Raw genomic sequence first — 16,439 nt, 5'->3', positions numbered from 1 at the left:
GAAGAAGGAAGGAAGGAAGGAAGGAGGGAAAGAAAGGCTACTGAGGAACTTAAAATAAATGAATAAGTGGAAAATATACTTTGAGCGTGATTAGAAAATCAGTAATCAAAGATATCAGCTATCACTAAATTAATTTTTTAAATTAGTGCAAAAGAAATATAGTAGAAATTTATTTTGAAAATTAAACAGGATAACTTTCAAGTTTATAAAGAAAAGGATACCTGTAATGATATTAATTTTTCATAAGGCAAAAATCTGGTGGAATACAGACTCTTCTTTTGCCATTTGAATTTGTGGACATCAGAGCTGGGATGTCAGTAGTCCACGCTGCCAACACACCTTCCCAGGTAAAGATGAGCAGGCAGAAACATCCCTGCACTTAAGAATAGATATACGTATAACTGAATCCCTTTACTGTACATCTGAAACTAACATAAAATTGTAAATCAACAATACTTCAGTTTTTTTAAATGGTTAAAAAAAACACACAGTCACTAATTCAAAATAAGGAAAACAATCCAGGGATCCAGTGTAAATACCCCTTCTTCTCTGAAATCAATTTAGGCCATCAAGCAGAATTTTTTTTTTAAATTGTATTCTCTATAAAATTTGAGAGAATACTGCATCTTTGCAATGAGAATAATCTGGTTATCAAAAAAGGGAGGAGGGGCTTCCCTGGTGGCGTAGTGGTTGAGAATCTGCCTGCCAATGCAGGGGACACGGGTTCGAGCCCTGGTCTGGGAAGATCCCACATGCCACAGAGCGGCTAGGCCCGTGAGCCACAACCACTGAGCCTGCGCGTCTGGAGCCTGTGCTCCGCAGCAAGAGAGGCCGCGACAGTGAGAGGCCCGCGCACCGCAATGAAGAGTGGCCCCCGCTCGCCACGGCTAGAGAGGGCTCTCGCACGGAAGTGAAGGCCCAACACAGCCAAAAATAAATAAATAAAATTTTTAAAAAAAGACACATTTTCCAAAAAAAAGGGAGGAGCTGTGATATGAAAAACAACTTTCTAACATTTTGTAATAAATTTAAAGATCTAAAAGAGATTAAATTTATTTATTTATTTATTTATTTTTTCACAGGAGGTCCTTGTTGATTATTTATTTTAAATATATCAGTGTGTGCACGTCAACCCCAAACTCCCAATCTAACCCTCCCACCCCAGGCCTTCTCCCCTCGTAACCATAAGTTCATTCTCTAAGTCTGTGAGTCTGTTTTTGCTTTGTAAATAAGTTCATTTGTACCTTTTTTTTTTTAGATTCCACATATAAGTGATATCATATGATATTTATCCTTCTCTGATTTACTTCACTTAGTATGATAATCTCCAGGTCCATCCATGTTGCTGCAAATGGCATTAGTTCATTCTTTTTTTATGGCTGAGTAATATTCCATTGTATGTATGTACCACATCTTCTTTATCCATTCCTCTGTCGATGGACATTTAGCTTGCTTCCATGTCCTGGCTATTGTAAATAGTGCTGCAGTGAACATTGGGGTGAATGTATCCTTTCAAACCATGTTTTTCTCCAGCTATATGCCCAGGAGTGGGATTGCTGGATCATATGGTAGCTCTATTTTTAGTTTTTTAAGGAACCTCCGGTACAAAATATTTTAAAACACACACACAAAATAAACCCACCTGGACTCAGCACCCAACTGAAGAACAGAATGTTACCAAAACCACAGACCTCCCCTGCAGACCCCTTTCCAACACTTCTGTCCTCCTCTCCCAAGGTTTAATCATATGGTTACAATCTTAAATTGTGATCGCCAAATCCTTAAACACCGAGGTGACAGGAAATAGATCGTATACTCTTGAAGCTCAAGAAATACTTGTGAAGAAAATGGACAATAATTTGTTGCAGTATTTTCATATTTTATAGAGAAGTTTAACCCATTCCCAAAGATTTTAAAAGATGCTCCTTGTCCAAGTAAAACTGACTTCAGGAATGTAATAGATCTACTTTGTTAGAAACTCTGTAAAAGTTCATAATGTCTATAGGTCCAAGAAGCCAAAATGTTCATCACGGAAAGTGCCCCCAAGAAATATGATCAGATTTAATGTCCATTTCTTACTAAAGGAATACCCATCATAAATCTCCAGTCAGAATATTCTTTTGTGGTGAAATATGGTTATAGGAACATCACTTGACAGAATTCTAAAGCACCAATCAATGCAATAAACAAAAAACGAGTTATAAGAAATCTAATGTTATTTGTGAATGGTAAGCACCCAGAAAATCTAAGAGAATACACTAAAATTCATGAAAACTAGAAGAGAATTCAGTAAGATGGACAATGGTAAAAAGCAGTATACAAAATGTAATGATTATACTGCATATCAACAATGACTAAGTAGAAAATATAGTTGCAAATAGCTTAAAATATCTGGTGAGAACTAAAAAATATGAATTCCTAAAAATTAATTTTTTTTTAATGCCATGGCATTATTGAGATACATTTTAATTTATTTATTTACTTATTTACTTATGGCTGTGCTGGGTCTTCGTTTCTGTGCGAGGGCTTTCTCTAGTTCTGGCGAGTGGGGGCCACTCTTCATCGCGGTGCGCGGGCCTCTCACTGTCACGGCCTCTCTTGCTGCGGAGCACAGGCTCCAGACGCGCAGGCTCAGTGGTTGTGGCTCACGGGCCCAGTTGCTCCGCGGCATGTGGGATCTTCCCAGACCAGGGCTCGAACCCGTGTCCCCTGAATTGGCAGGCAGATTCTCAACCACTGCGCCACCAGGGAAGCCCTATTTATTTATTTATTTTTGGCTGCATTGGGTCTTTGTTGCTGTGCGCGGGCTTTCTCTAGTTGCGGCAAGCGGGGGCTACTCTTCGTTGCAGTGCACGGGCTCATTGCGGTGGGTTTTCTTGTTGCAGAGCACGGGCTCTAGAGCACAGGCTCAGTAGTTGTGGTGCATGGGCTTAGTTGCTCCGTGGCATGTGGGATCTTCCCGGTCCAGGGATCGAACCTGTGTCCCCTGCATTGGCAGGCGGATTCTTAACCACTACGCCACCAGGAAAGTCCCCCGTAGAGTAATTTAAATAACCCTTATCTGAACATCATTGTAAAGTAAATTATGCAGCACACGCTGTATAACATTCCAGGTTAAAAAATGATCCATTTGCTAATAGCCCTCCTGTACTACCTAATCCAAAAGTGCCAAATTCATCCTTTCCCCTGCCTTTAAAAGCCTTCCTTCACTCCAGTCCACTTGCCAAGATTACTTCCAAACAAATAGCCTTGAACCAAACACTTCTACCTTAAAACGCAATTTACCACTTCTGCAAAACCATGCCACAGTTGAATTCGTTAACTCTGTTATTTAATTTATTCTGGTGTGTGTTTGGACTTAACTCGCTCACTTTCCTAAGCTCTTAGGTTCTAGCAGGAATGTATTTTTCAAAGTGGGATGAGAGGCTCATGGTAGCGAGTAAGCAGCAGTTTGATGTGGTTCCAAACACGTGACCTGCCTGAGAAACTGTTTGCTTTTTTTCTTATTTTAATTTTTTGCTCGTTGAGGGCCAAAATCGTGGTCTTTGGAGTCAAAGGGGGAAGGGAGGAGTCATGATCTCTTTAGGAAGTAAGCAAAGAAAGAGCCAAAAAGAAGGAGGAGGGTGAGAAGGGAAAAGAGGTGGAGGAAGGGGAGGGGAAGAAAAGGAGGAAGGTAGAGGGGAGGGGTGGGGGGAAGGGAAGAAGAAGAAGAAAAGAAAACAGAGCTGAAATTAATCTACTCAGTTTTCTCATTCTGGTTGGTGTTCAACCAAGAATCAAACAAAAGGTGTTGTCTCCTTATCAATTAACGTCAGGCTAGATATTGTCTATTGCATCCCTGAGTCTGTGGTTCCTGGTGCCACAGATATTACTCAGTCAAACTTGGTTTTCCTTTCTCTCTCTCTTCCCCCTCCCGCCCCTTTGACTGAATGATTTTAGACAGTAGAGTGGACATCATGTTCAGTTCTCCAACATGTTTTCCACTCTTTCCACCGACATCCATGGTGCTTTAGGAAGTAACTTCAACTCCTGGAATGAGATGAGTACTGATTAATCAAAGCCAAACATGTTAATCCCATCAGATAGTTTGAGGACCCTGCCCTGAAACCAACCAGTGTATGACATTCTCCTAGCAACAGCTGTTGGTCCAGAGCCCACACATGACCATCGGCTGGAAGGGAGGAATTTTATTTCATGACTGAGGGATAGGCTCTTTTTTTCTTCTACCCCTAGATCCTACAATTGTGAGGGGAGCCAGCCCGAGGCAGAAGCCAGAATTATGGACAAGGAAGGAAAGGGACCCTCAGAACTTGTGCTCTTGATGACGATGTTGAACTTCTGGATTTACTAACCCTAAATTCCATGCCCCATTGTGAAACTTCCAGTCAAGTGAGCTATAAATGTATTATTTAGGCCAATTCGAGTGGCATTTTCTGTTACTACTGAAAGTCCCCTGACTACGCGAAGCCGACACAAATGGTTACTTCTGATTATTCAGTGGAGGAAAAAACCTGTCCATTGAAGCAAAACGGTCTAGTGTCAGTTGCTTAAATAGTTTGACAACATTGTAGACAGAAACTTGGGGATGTGTTTTGAGTATTTAGGAACTGAATCTAGAAAATGTCATTTTGTACACGGGTTAAATTAGTATGTCTGCTTCTCTGACCACTGGCCGACTCTAGGTTCTGTGACCTGCTGGGACCACCAGTGGGGGGTCCAGCCATTGAGCTGTAGGCTGGAGTCTGTCACTCACTGACCATGGTGCTTTGGTTGTGTATCTGGGATTTCCTTACTTTTACCAACAATGAAAGATGGAGATTAGACCCTGTGCAAGCCTTCCAATGACATGAGCAAAGATGCCTTCATGTGGAAGGAAATGGCTCACTCACTGCTCATCAGTTCTACCACAAGCACCGCCTCCCTAGGGTTAAGCCTCTCCTCTTAGAGGGTGAGTGTGAAAGCACAGCAGGGGTTCATGCTCTCCTATAGGCATGTGCGTCCTGCTAAGTCAGCAGCAACTTAGAGTTTAAATGTGTTTTACTAGGATAGATTTACAGGTAAACAGCCAAGCCACAGGGCTTAACCTACCCTCCCTCTGGCTTTTCACTCCCACCCTGCTTAAGTCCAGCTAGTCTGCCTGGATCCCCATCCTTCAGCTGAACGTGGAACACAAGCCAGTACCACTTGCAAATGCTTTCCTCAGAGGCCACTTACAGTTTATGGCTCTGACCCTGCCAATCCCCAAACGGAGGAGCAGACCATCCTCCTTGGCATCTTCCCTCAGCCAGCTTTCACATGTTCCCTCTTCATCCCCGAATCTTCATCCACGTGACCTCATACTCAATTTGACTCAGCAAATAGTTCTTGAGCACCAGCCAGCCTGGCACTGAGCTCAATGCTGGGATATTTGAGAGAAACATATGTCTCTTCCTTCACGGAGGTTATATGTCAGTTACAAGGACACACACACAAAGGTTTAAGTGTGACGAATGTATGTGTATGAGCTGCCAGGCATCTTATGAAGTTTGATACAAGGTAAGAAAAAGTGGAAAGAAGTTGCAGGGAAGGAATAGTAAGGAAAAGCTTCTCAGGAGAGAAAACATCTGAGCTAAGTCTTGGGAAAAAGAAGAGTTAACAAGCATAAGAAAGAAAGGGCATTCCAGGCAGAAGGACCTGGATGAGTAGGGGTAAGGAGTAGGGAGTAGAGATTCTGTGATACAAGTACGAAGAGGCCAGGTCATGATTCTAAGCCTTGGGCATGATTCTGAACAGTTTTGAAGTTATTTTAAGGGAACTGTTATGATTTAATCAAAATATTAGTCAAGGTTACACTAGCTGATGAACCAAATGATCACTGAATTTTCAGTGGATTAACACAACAAAACTGTCTTTCTTATTTCTGGTCCAGTCCAATGAGGGTGTTCCTGGTTGGGTGACTTTCCTCCCAGAGCGATTCTGGAACTCAGACTCCAGAAACCTTGTTCACAAGGAGCTCCTCGGGTTGCTGTAGATGAGAAACATGCTATCTGGGAAGACTTCCCAGCATTTACCCACTTCAGCCCAGAAAGACACACACATATCACTTCTCTCATACTCCATTGGCAAGAACTTATCATAGGGCTCAATTTAAATGCAGTCCTGGAATATGTAGCCCCTGGCTCTATGGGCAGCTCAGTACTGTGATCTCAGTACTGTGAGAAGGAAACACTGATCTTTGATGGTCAGTTCTCTGAAAGGAGCAGGGAAGTACCATGACTAGGTTAGCATTTTCTTTTTTTTTTTTTTTCTTTTTTTAGGTAAGAAGTGGATTTATTTAGAGAGAAACACATTCCACAGAGTGTTGGCCATCTCAGAAGGTGAGAAAGGCACCAGGGAATGGGGTTGTCAGTTTTTATAAGTGTGGGTAATTTCATAGGCTAATAAGCCCACTCTGGTTGCAGGTTGGAGGATGAACTGAAGACAAGGAAGAGGAGAGAGAGGGAGACGAGTGGAGAGGCTGTAGCTCCCAACCAGGTGACAAACGATGGGGGTCACCTACTACAACCACAGCTCTGTAGTGGTCAGGATGGAAGAGAGGAAAGGGGGTCAAGAAACACGTAGGCGATGCATTGCCGGGACTTGGTACCCCAACTCAGAGTCATATTCAGAATGAGGAGCACATAAAAGGGTGGGTTGACTTTCAAACTTGGGATATGATCAATGGGCTGGCAGAGGCACCAAATTAGGGAGTTTAGGAGGAAGAACAATTTTGGAAGTGGTGAGGAGAGAAGAGGGAGTCTTAAATCTTTTTTTTTTTCATGATGAGCTTGAAGTTATCTGGTAGAAATATTAGAGGCATTTTGTAAACCTACGCCCAGAACTCAGAGAAGAAGCATGGGTTGGGAACATAGGTGCAGAATTATAGGAATGGAAATATATAGAACCCCTTTAGAGTTGAACTTGGGGTGTAGCTTACCATTTGATAGCCTGGACCCCTCATTCTTTCTCTGGCCCCTATGCTTGTCATTCCAGTCAACCAATCTCTGACTCATTATTAAATTACCTTTCCCCAAACTCACATTTTTAAAATTTACTGCATGATTGGACTTTACATGATGGTTTTTTCTTAACTATAAAAATACCACATGTTAATTATAGAAAATTTGGGGGCTTCCAGTCAAGATACAATACTGAGCAAGCTGGACATTCTCCTCCTTCAGCCATCATTCAGAACACATGCATTTGCTTTAAAAAAAAAAAAAGGGGGGGGGGTTAATTAGACATACATATTTACATTTAAAAATAGGAAATTTTCAGAGTCCAGAATCAGAGAGAACAAACACACTCAGCTACTTAGCTCCCCGAGGGACCTGGATTGGATCTATGCCTTAGAGGAAGGAGTTTTACTTTCCTGTGGCGCAAAGGTTAGAACTTCCTCAATCCTAGAAGCAGACCTATAAATCTCTACCCACTGGCCCAGGGTCTGGACCTGGAAATGAACCATACCTCACAGCATGGGTGGAAATAGTTACCTGTGAGAAGTTGGACCCCTGAGCTATGCCGTGTTTAGGCTGGGATCTGAACTCCCATTATGCACTGTAAAGCATCTTAAATGTTGCCCTAGTGACCTCCCCAAGGCTGAGACAGAGACAACTTTGCAACACTTCCTAAAATCCCCTAACTGAGAAGGTCTTGGTAATTTAGTTCACAGGCTAGATTTCTGCTGAAGATGAGCTCGTGATCAAAAACTACAAAACACACAAGGAAACACTCATTCCTAAAAGAGAGACAGCACAGGAGAAAGCAAACCATACACTCCAGGAACTAGAAACAATCTAAACAGAACATTGAAACAATATGTTAAAATTGATGAAAGAAATAGATATAAAGAAGTGAATGTTCTATGCAATAATAAGAAATGACTATTTGAGAAAGAGTTGTAATGAACAAAGTAGGAATCCTGCAAATAAAAGATAACCAATATCATTTAAAGCTCAGTAGAATTTTACCTAATAGAATATAATGTACATGAAGGAAGAGTTTGTGTGTTTTTTTTTGTTTACTGTTTCAGCCCTAGCATTTAGAACAGTATCTCATACACATAGGCAATCCATAAATATTTGTACATAAATGAGTGAATAAAGGAATGAGTGGGCTGAAGAGTAGAAATGGCAGAGAGAAATTATTGAATTGAAAGATAGAACTAAAAAAAAAAATCACACAGAAAACATACAAAGAGAGAAGACACTAAAAAAGAAAGAAAAAGAGTTAGGAGAACTGGACAAGAGAAAGAAATAATCCAGCGTACATTTACTCCAGAAGGACAAATGAGAAATAATGAGACAGAGGCAATATTCAGAGAGACGCTCTCCAGTAAGTTTCATGTATTTAAAATGTATAGAGAACTCCTAAAAAATTAATAGAAGATAAAGAAGCAAAGAGAAAAAAATAGGCAAAGACTACTAAGAAGCAACTTGCCGAAAAAGACCCAAAGGATTAATTAACATATAGAAAGATGCTCAGGCCCATTAGTAATCAAGAAAACACAGTTGAAAACAGTAATTAGAGATTATATTTTACTCATCAGATTGGGAATAATTATATCAAATGATAACATCAAGTGTGGGAAAATGGCAACTTTTACACATTGCAGGTAAGAGTATAATTTGGAACAATTAATTCTGACATTAACTAGTCTGACTACAGATGTGTACCCTGCAACACACAGAAAAATTGCTTGTAGTTTCTACCCTAGACAAATTCTCACATACGTGTCCAAGGAAACACAACAATATTGGTTGCCACCTTATTTGTAATAATGAAAAGTGCAAACAGGTCAACTGCCCTTTGATGAAGAAATCTACAATTAAATGGTGGTTTATTTATACCATGATTTTATTATACAGCAAGTAAAATAAATGAACGAGGCCTGTGTGTGCCAGCAGGGAAAATTTCAAAGACACATGAGTGAAAAAATGCAACTAGGTTAGACATATTATGACACAAAACAATACTATACATTGTTTAAGGAAACAGGCATATGCAGTAATGTATGAAAACATGCATGAGAATGATACACATCCACTTCAAGATAGTGGTTATCCTTAGGGAGGAACTGGGAAGTGAGATTTTCACTCTATTTTTACAGACTTTTAAAATATCTGAAGCAAAAATGGCCAAATGTGAACTCTTTAACTCAGTTATATTATTGTTTATGATTTGGGGTCTTTAATATATTTCATAATACAAAATAACTTTTAAAAGAATGAGAGCAAAATAAAAAGACATTTTCAGGTCTACAAATATTGAGAATTTACAATTTAGTATGTTGACATACTATAAGTGGATTTATGTCCTCTAGTTAAAAAAAAAAGAAAGGAAGAAAGAAGCAAAATATGAAGTAATGGTGAACAAAAAACATTACAAATCATGTTAGAAAATTTAAATAACCATGGACAGTAAAATATATAGAGATATATATTATTACTATATGGATTATTACTGTTAATTATTTGTTGTAAGACAAAGCAGAAGTAAAGTACTAGATAGAAATTATATGAAAGATGGGAGGATAAAAGTTGGAAACAAAGCATGTTTATTTCTCAATGTGCTGGGTGGTGGGGGAGTGGTCTCTACAATACCAAGTTTAGACTTTGTTAGCCAAACATAAAGTTCAGTATAAGTGTTAGAAATGTTAGGGTGAAAGCTAAAGGCATACAAATATCATCTCTGATTTCCAAATGAGAAGAAAGAAAAAAAGGGAATCATAAAAGACTTTATTAATTCAATAGAAGGCAAAGAGTATCAAAAACAAACCGAAGAAAAAGCATGTTAATAAAAAATGCAAAATAAAAATATAAGTCATCAAAATAAATGTGAGTAGATTTAATTCACACATTAGTCAGAGATTCTCAGATCTGATAAAGGAAAAAATGGGTATTATGCTATTTATGAGACAGCTCCACTACTATATATAAAACAGATAATCAACAAGGACCTACTGTATAGCACAGGGAACTCTACTCGATACTCTGTAATAACCTATATGGGAAAAGTATCTGAAAAAGAATAGATACGTGTATATGTATAACTAAATCAATTTGCTGTACACCTGAAACTAACACAACACTGTAAATCAACTATACTGCAATATAAAATAAAAATTTAAAAAGAGATATCTCACCCATGTTAAAAAACTATACCTGAAGTTCTCAGATAAAAGAATGAAAGAATATACCACACAAAGAGAAATTTAAAAAAGCAAACAACAACAGCAAAACTCCACCATCCACAACAACAATAAAACAGACAGAAAGATGCCAAAGAAAAGGAAGTTGTTACAGCAGTAGCAACATCTAACAAACTAGAAAGCAAACTGAACACTAAGAATTATAGAAAGGAAAATGTAAGTCTGTATAATGCCAAATACTGGTAATAATCACTAATATGATTTGATATATTTTTCCAAAATTGGAATTCTATTAAATATGTTTTTATTATTTGCCTTAGTCATATATTGGTATATTAGCATTTCATCATTCCTGGAAATTCTTCAATATCATAATGTCTATTTTCCATCTCATGGATGGTCTATAATTTATTCATTATTTTTTATTGTCAGACACTAAGGGCCTTTCTAATTTTTTTGCTGGTATAAATAACACTGCAATGAACACTCTCTTGCCTACATCTGTAAATTGTTTCCTGCATGGTTTTACACTCGTGTGTATCAGAGTATAAGGAGCTAAATATGAGGGAGGAAAATTATTTATTCTTTGCCATCTTCAGGTTAACAAGTGTGAAGAATGGCATGAGAGAGTTTGACGTGTTTAAAAACGGGGACAAATTGATTTAACAAATGTTCCCCTTAATTGATGGTAAGACCCAGGAGGAACAAGAGGCATCACCTTGGCTCTTTCTCCCAACAACTGGGTGGGTGGTTGCTTTGGTCCAGCTGTGAAGTCAAGATCTCTGCGGATACAGACATGGAAGGGCAGAAACCCTGTCTTCCTGGAGCCTGTGCCCTTCTCAAAAGACAGCGCATAAGCATGTGACGATTGTTGTAAGGGAGAGGCCAAACCAAACTGACAAATCAATAAATTAATACAATATGGAATTCCAAATATCAGAAGTATATCTAGCATTCTTAACATATATTTACATTCTCTAGAAGCTTCCTTTCCACACTTGATCTTAGCCAAAAGGCCGAGAAGTGATAGAAGCTTCCTTTCCATTTAAATGTCTCTGGGATTAGTACAGTTTCTCAAATGGCGATCTAGCCCTAATCTCTGACTTCCTGAGTCTAATTCATCTGTACAGAGCATAAGGGGTCAAGGGCACCATGGCTCAAAGATTCGGTATTTTGCTAATGAGCTAGTTCCAGGAAATGCGAACACCAAAGCAGGACTTGAAAAAAATACAGACATTTTTTCACCCCAGTGAATTTTTACAGCAATCCCATTGCCTGAAAACAAGGCAGACGATGGAAGCAGGAAGCAGTGCCAACCAACAATGGCTTCACCATAAAACACCCCCCAAAATGTGGTCCCCATGCTTGTACACCAGCCAGCCAGCAACGGGCAGCTCCCGCCACGTGTCAGAGGAGACACTGACACACAAGCAGAACTGAATTAACTGTAACCGAATCCCGTCACTCGGGGTGTTTTTGACACATCGAGCAGTGATTAAAATTGGCGAGCAGATGTCAGAGGATCTCAAGGAAATAGTAATATTCCAATAATGTCCTGTAAATGAAAAGCACGTCCATGATCAACCAACAAGGATTTATGAGTGTTGGTTATTGTCAGCTTAAAAAAAAAAAAAAAAAACACATGTAAGACAACACTAGGTTATCAGGTTTGTTGGGTAAAGTTAGAGAATTTTGGAAAATCAGTGTAGCTGCGTAACCGAAGACCAAAATATAATGCATATTGAGGCTGAATCCATTCACTTGCCAGGCAAGGGGAGCTACATCATTTGGGGCAAATTCAGTAACTCTCCTTGAATGTGTGGGGAGGAGGTGGGGAGGGATGATATAGGTAAAGTGGATTCTTCTTTTAATTTGTATTTTATATTGGAGTATAGTTGATTTACAATGTTGTGTTAGTTTCAGGCGTACAGCAAAGTGATTCAGTTATACATATTCATTATCTATTCCTTTTCAGATGTAAAGAGGATTCTGAAACGTCCTCTTTGGTGCCAGAGGGAACTGAAAAGTCTCCCTTGGGGCTGATGGTTCTTACAGGGCAACGTCACCAGGGTATCCAGGTCACAGGTGCGGCTCTCACAACGCGCAGGGTGAATCCTGTAAGGCTCGGGCTGTCTTAGGCCCACGCTGCCCTGGATCCCTTATGCTCTGTGCAGGGACAGAGCAGAGACGTCCTTTATCTCTAGGAGGCAATAGGGAGCTACTGAAGATTTTTGAGAAGGAGAGTAAATGATCAAGATAGTACTTTAGAAATATGACTCACCTGATATTCCATTATGTACCTTTCATTTGTCATAAAGACATGCCCAATATGACGCTAATGTCGATGTCAGGAATGACTTGGGTTTGCTTTACCCAATTTCCATCCCTTGGTCATATTTTTGAGCAGAAATTATTTATAGATCTGGGACCACATTTGAAAATGGGTCCTATTCACTATACACAGTGTTCTAGAACTTCAATTTGGAAACTAGAGGTATCTAGTCCACACTTAGCATCCATCCATTCCTGTCCCTGCCAGGGGAACGGGGAGCTTGTGAGCTGGCCTGTCTTGCGGGGGACCCGCTGGGCTGGGGCAGGGTCAGGTCCATGCCTGGGAGAAATGGGGCATCCGAGCCAGGAGGGCTGAGGCACATCGGAGGCTAGCGCCTGGGGTTTATGAAGCCCCTGAGGGCTCCACCTCCACATAAAGGTCCTGGGGCAGGGCTGAGTCATGATTTCCGTACATACCTCTCTTTGGACCAGACCGAACACTTCTTCAAAGAAACCTTTGCATCCCCGTGCATCTGTCACATCAATTCACAAACCTGGATCCACAGTGCATATCAATTACATTTTATTAAAAAGCCTCTTTCTTCCACAGTCAGAAACTGAAGGAGATTCGAGGTCTAGGCAGTATTTGCAGCATCGAAATGACCACGGTAACTGCTTTCTCCCTTCACCTCATGCTTGCCTCAGACCCCAGCCTCAGGGATTTTCAGTCCTTACCGGGGTCTCTCCCCCACCAGAGATACACCCTGAATCTGCCTGCCGTGGGTCCATTCAGCCTCCTCTGGGGGCATCTGCGCTCTGAAGAGCCTGCTTTCTTTAAAAAGAGCCACGTCCCCTTCCTGGTGGCAAATCTAAATCAGACCAGAGCGTGGATTTATAAACACATCTCGGGCGAGCTGAACAAGGCTTTCCATCAGAGATAAATGTGGCAAAGTGGTTTTTCCACCTTGCCTTTTCCCACTCTGCCTTGCAGAGCTTGCAGCCAGCTCTGCTCTGAGGGACGTGCAAAAGTGGTCGGCGGGCCAGGTCTGGAGGGCGTGCGGGCCTGAGAGGGCACCAGGAGAGCAGGCCTTGCTGCCCCGTTGCCCTGTCGCCTCCCCAGTGCCAATAGGAAATCACTATTTTATTTTGCCAACATTTTGAGGGACAATTTACATACAATAGAATATACCCATGTTAAGTATACACTGGGGTGAGTTTTGACAAATGTATCCCTGTGTTACCAGCCCCATAATCCAGGCAGAGAACATTTCCAGGGCCCGGGTCGTTCCTTATGCCCTTGCTATCCCCTCAGCTCAGCTCCAGCTCCGTGCAAGCACCGTATCTGCCTTTTCTAGAAATTCATGCAAAGACATCCTTCAGTACGTACTCCTTAATGTCTAACTTCTTTAGCTTACTATATTCATTATTTTATTATTATTATACTATTATGTTATTAATATATTATTATATTCATCTGTGTTCTTGCTTGTAACACTACATGCTTCCTTTTTTAATCCTAAGTAGTTTTTCATGGCATGGATGTACCAGAACTTTTGCCTGTTGATGTCCATTTGGGTTGTTTCCAGTCTAGAGCTGGTATTGAATACAGCTGCTCTGAACATTCGTGTGCAAGTCATAGTGTGCACATTTTCATGTTTCTTGGGTAAACATGTAAGTGGAATTACTGGGTCATATGCTAAGGGCATGTTTGATTTTATAAAAATGGATGCCTCTTCTCCAAGGTGACTGCACCCACACCAGCCCTGGAGGAGCATTCCAGTTTCTCCTTACGTTCATCAACACTTGGTATTATCAGTATAAAATAGATAATGAATAAGAACCTGCTGTATAAAAAAATAAATAAAATAAAATTCAAAAACAACCAAACTCTTGGTATTATCCATCTTTTCTTCCTTTTAGCTGATGTCTTTGTGGTTTTAAAGTTGTATTTCCCTGATGCCTAATGATGTTGAGCATTTCTTATATGTTCTTACCGATCATTCAGATGAATGATCATTCTGGTTATTTTAGACAAGTCACTTTTAAAAAGCCCTGGATATAATGGGAAGATTCTGAATTGGGGACCAGAGGATGAGGGTGTAAGTCTCAGCCCTATAAGTGGCTGTGTGACTTTGAGAAGTGATTCACAGGCTCTAGGCATCAGTGTCTTACTGTTACAATAAGGAAAAATGACTAGATTATCATTAAAGTTCTTTTTCTGCTCTGTAGACCAAGACTAGAATCTCCGTTTCTTTATTATAAGACAGACACCTCCCTGAGGCTCAAAGAAACACATAGTCACGGAATGTGAAAACAAAAATGGACATTGGAGATCTCACCCAGCTCCCGCACAAATTCAGACACCAAGCGTTAACCAACATTGCACAAATATTTAATGGCATAAATGTGACTCAACCCAGGTCATCTGACTCTAGTAAATACTAATACAAGAGTTTGAGAAATAGGCATATAATCTGCCTCTGGCTTCAGAAGAAATTCCCAGGGAGTAAGAGCTGGGCAATGTGATTTTGTTAGGGTTTTTTTGTTTGTTTGTTTTTTTACCCGAATAAGGACATTTTCATTTGCATCCCTGGCATTCATGTGAGAATAGAGGAAAGTTAATATGAAGGATTTGGGGGGGTTCTGAGCCCAGGCGTCTGTCCGGGGAAGCTTCTACACCCTGGTTTTGCAGGTACATCCCCATTAAGACACAAATCCAGTGTCCTCGGCCCAGGCAGCCTGTTTACAGAGCTGTGACTGCTATAAACATTGCCACACAAATTACATTTGCACTCCAGCCTGTAGAGTGAGTTCTGTAAACTGCCAAGTACTTAGGGGCCAGGGTAATTACGGCGCACCATTCCCATGGGTGTTAATGTTTATAGAAGGCTAGTTAACCTTGCATGGGATCTGGGATCACAAGGCTGTGTGTGCTATTCAGCTGCAGAACTAAAGAATGCTAGTCCCTGCCGTCATGTGCTGGGTGGACAATCACGGCTTGTTCTCAGGCCGCACAAAGCCCCCGGACCTGGCTTGCGTGGCTTTGAGTCCCTTGATTGCTCGACCAAGGCCCGTGGCATCCCTTTCCCTGAACAACCCAGATTTAATGAACTATGATGATTGGTCTTACATCGTAACTCTGTTCTGTTACTTGAGCAAACCATGTAGTGACACATTCGTTTGTAACTTTTCAAGACCCCCTAGGAAAGAAGGGGCCATTGTAAACCTTTGAAACAGAACCCAGACATGCTGAGAGCCTTGGAGATTGTTTCCAGTAACACGAAACTCCTTTTCATTGTGCTCTCGAGGGGCGACAAAGAGGGGCGACAAAGAGGGGCAAGACATGGTACCTTTGTTCCAAAAGTTTACAGTCTATAGTTTTTGGATAGACATGGCAGGCATACACGAAACATTCTATAAAATACAAGGGCCTATGCGCTAAATCTCAGTTGGAGGGTGTAGAGGTTAGTTCATGAAAGGTCCAGAAATGGGCGAGACCGCTGTGGCCTGGTTAAGTGGGAGAAAACATCTGGAAGGAGATGGGATTGGAAACAGCAGTTGATCGATGCTGAGTTTTGGGTAGACAGTGGATCAAGACATGGACATGTGTAGTGTCCAGGTTAGAGGGAATAGAGTGGTCTGGCTGAAACAGAGCAGGGCATTGAAGCCAGGGGTGGAACACATGGGTCATGCCCAGATGGTGAAGGTCCTTGAAAGCCAAGAGATGCTAGTGCAGAAGAGAAACGCACAGGTAACCATGTGTCGTTTGCTGGGCAGTACCCTCCAATGTTTTCCCAACTCACTTCCAGTAAAAAAACAATGTCTCTACCTTGTCTGCTCCCAACTCCCTATTACTTCCCTGATCTCAACACCTACTGCTTTCTCCTTTGCTCAGTCTGCTCTACCTACACTAGCGTTCTTATCCCTACAACACTGGAAGCAACTTTCCGTCAGGGCAATTTTGCATTGTCTGTTCCCTCCACCAGAAATGCTCTTCCTG

The sequence above is a fragment of the Eschrichtius robustus genome, chromosome 20 (assembly GCF_028021215.1).
Source record: "Eschrichtius robustus isolate mEscRob2 chromosome 20, mEscRob2.pri, whole genome shotgun sequence".
Classification (NCBI taxonomy): domain Eukaryota; kingdom Metazoa; phylum Chordata; class Mammalia; order Artiodactyla; family Eschrichtiidae; genus Eschrichtius; species Eschrichtius robustus.
This window is presented reverse-complemented; position numbering follows the sequence as displayed.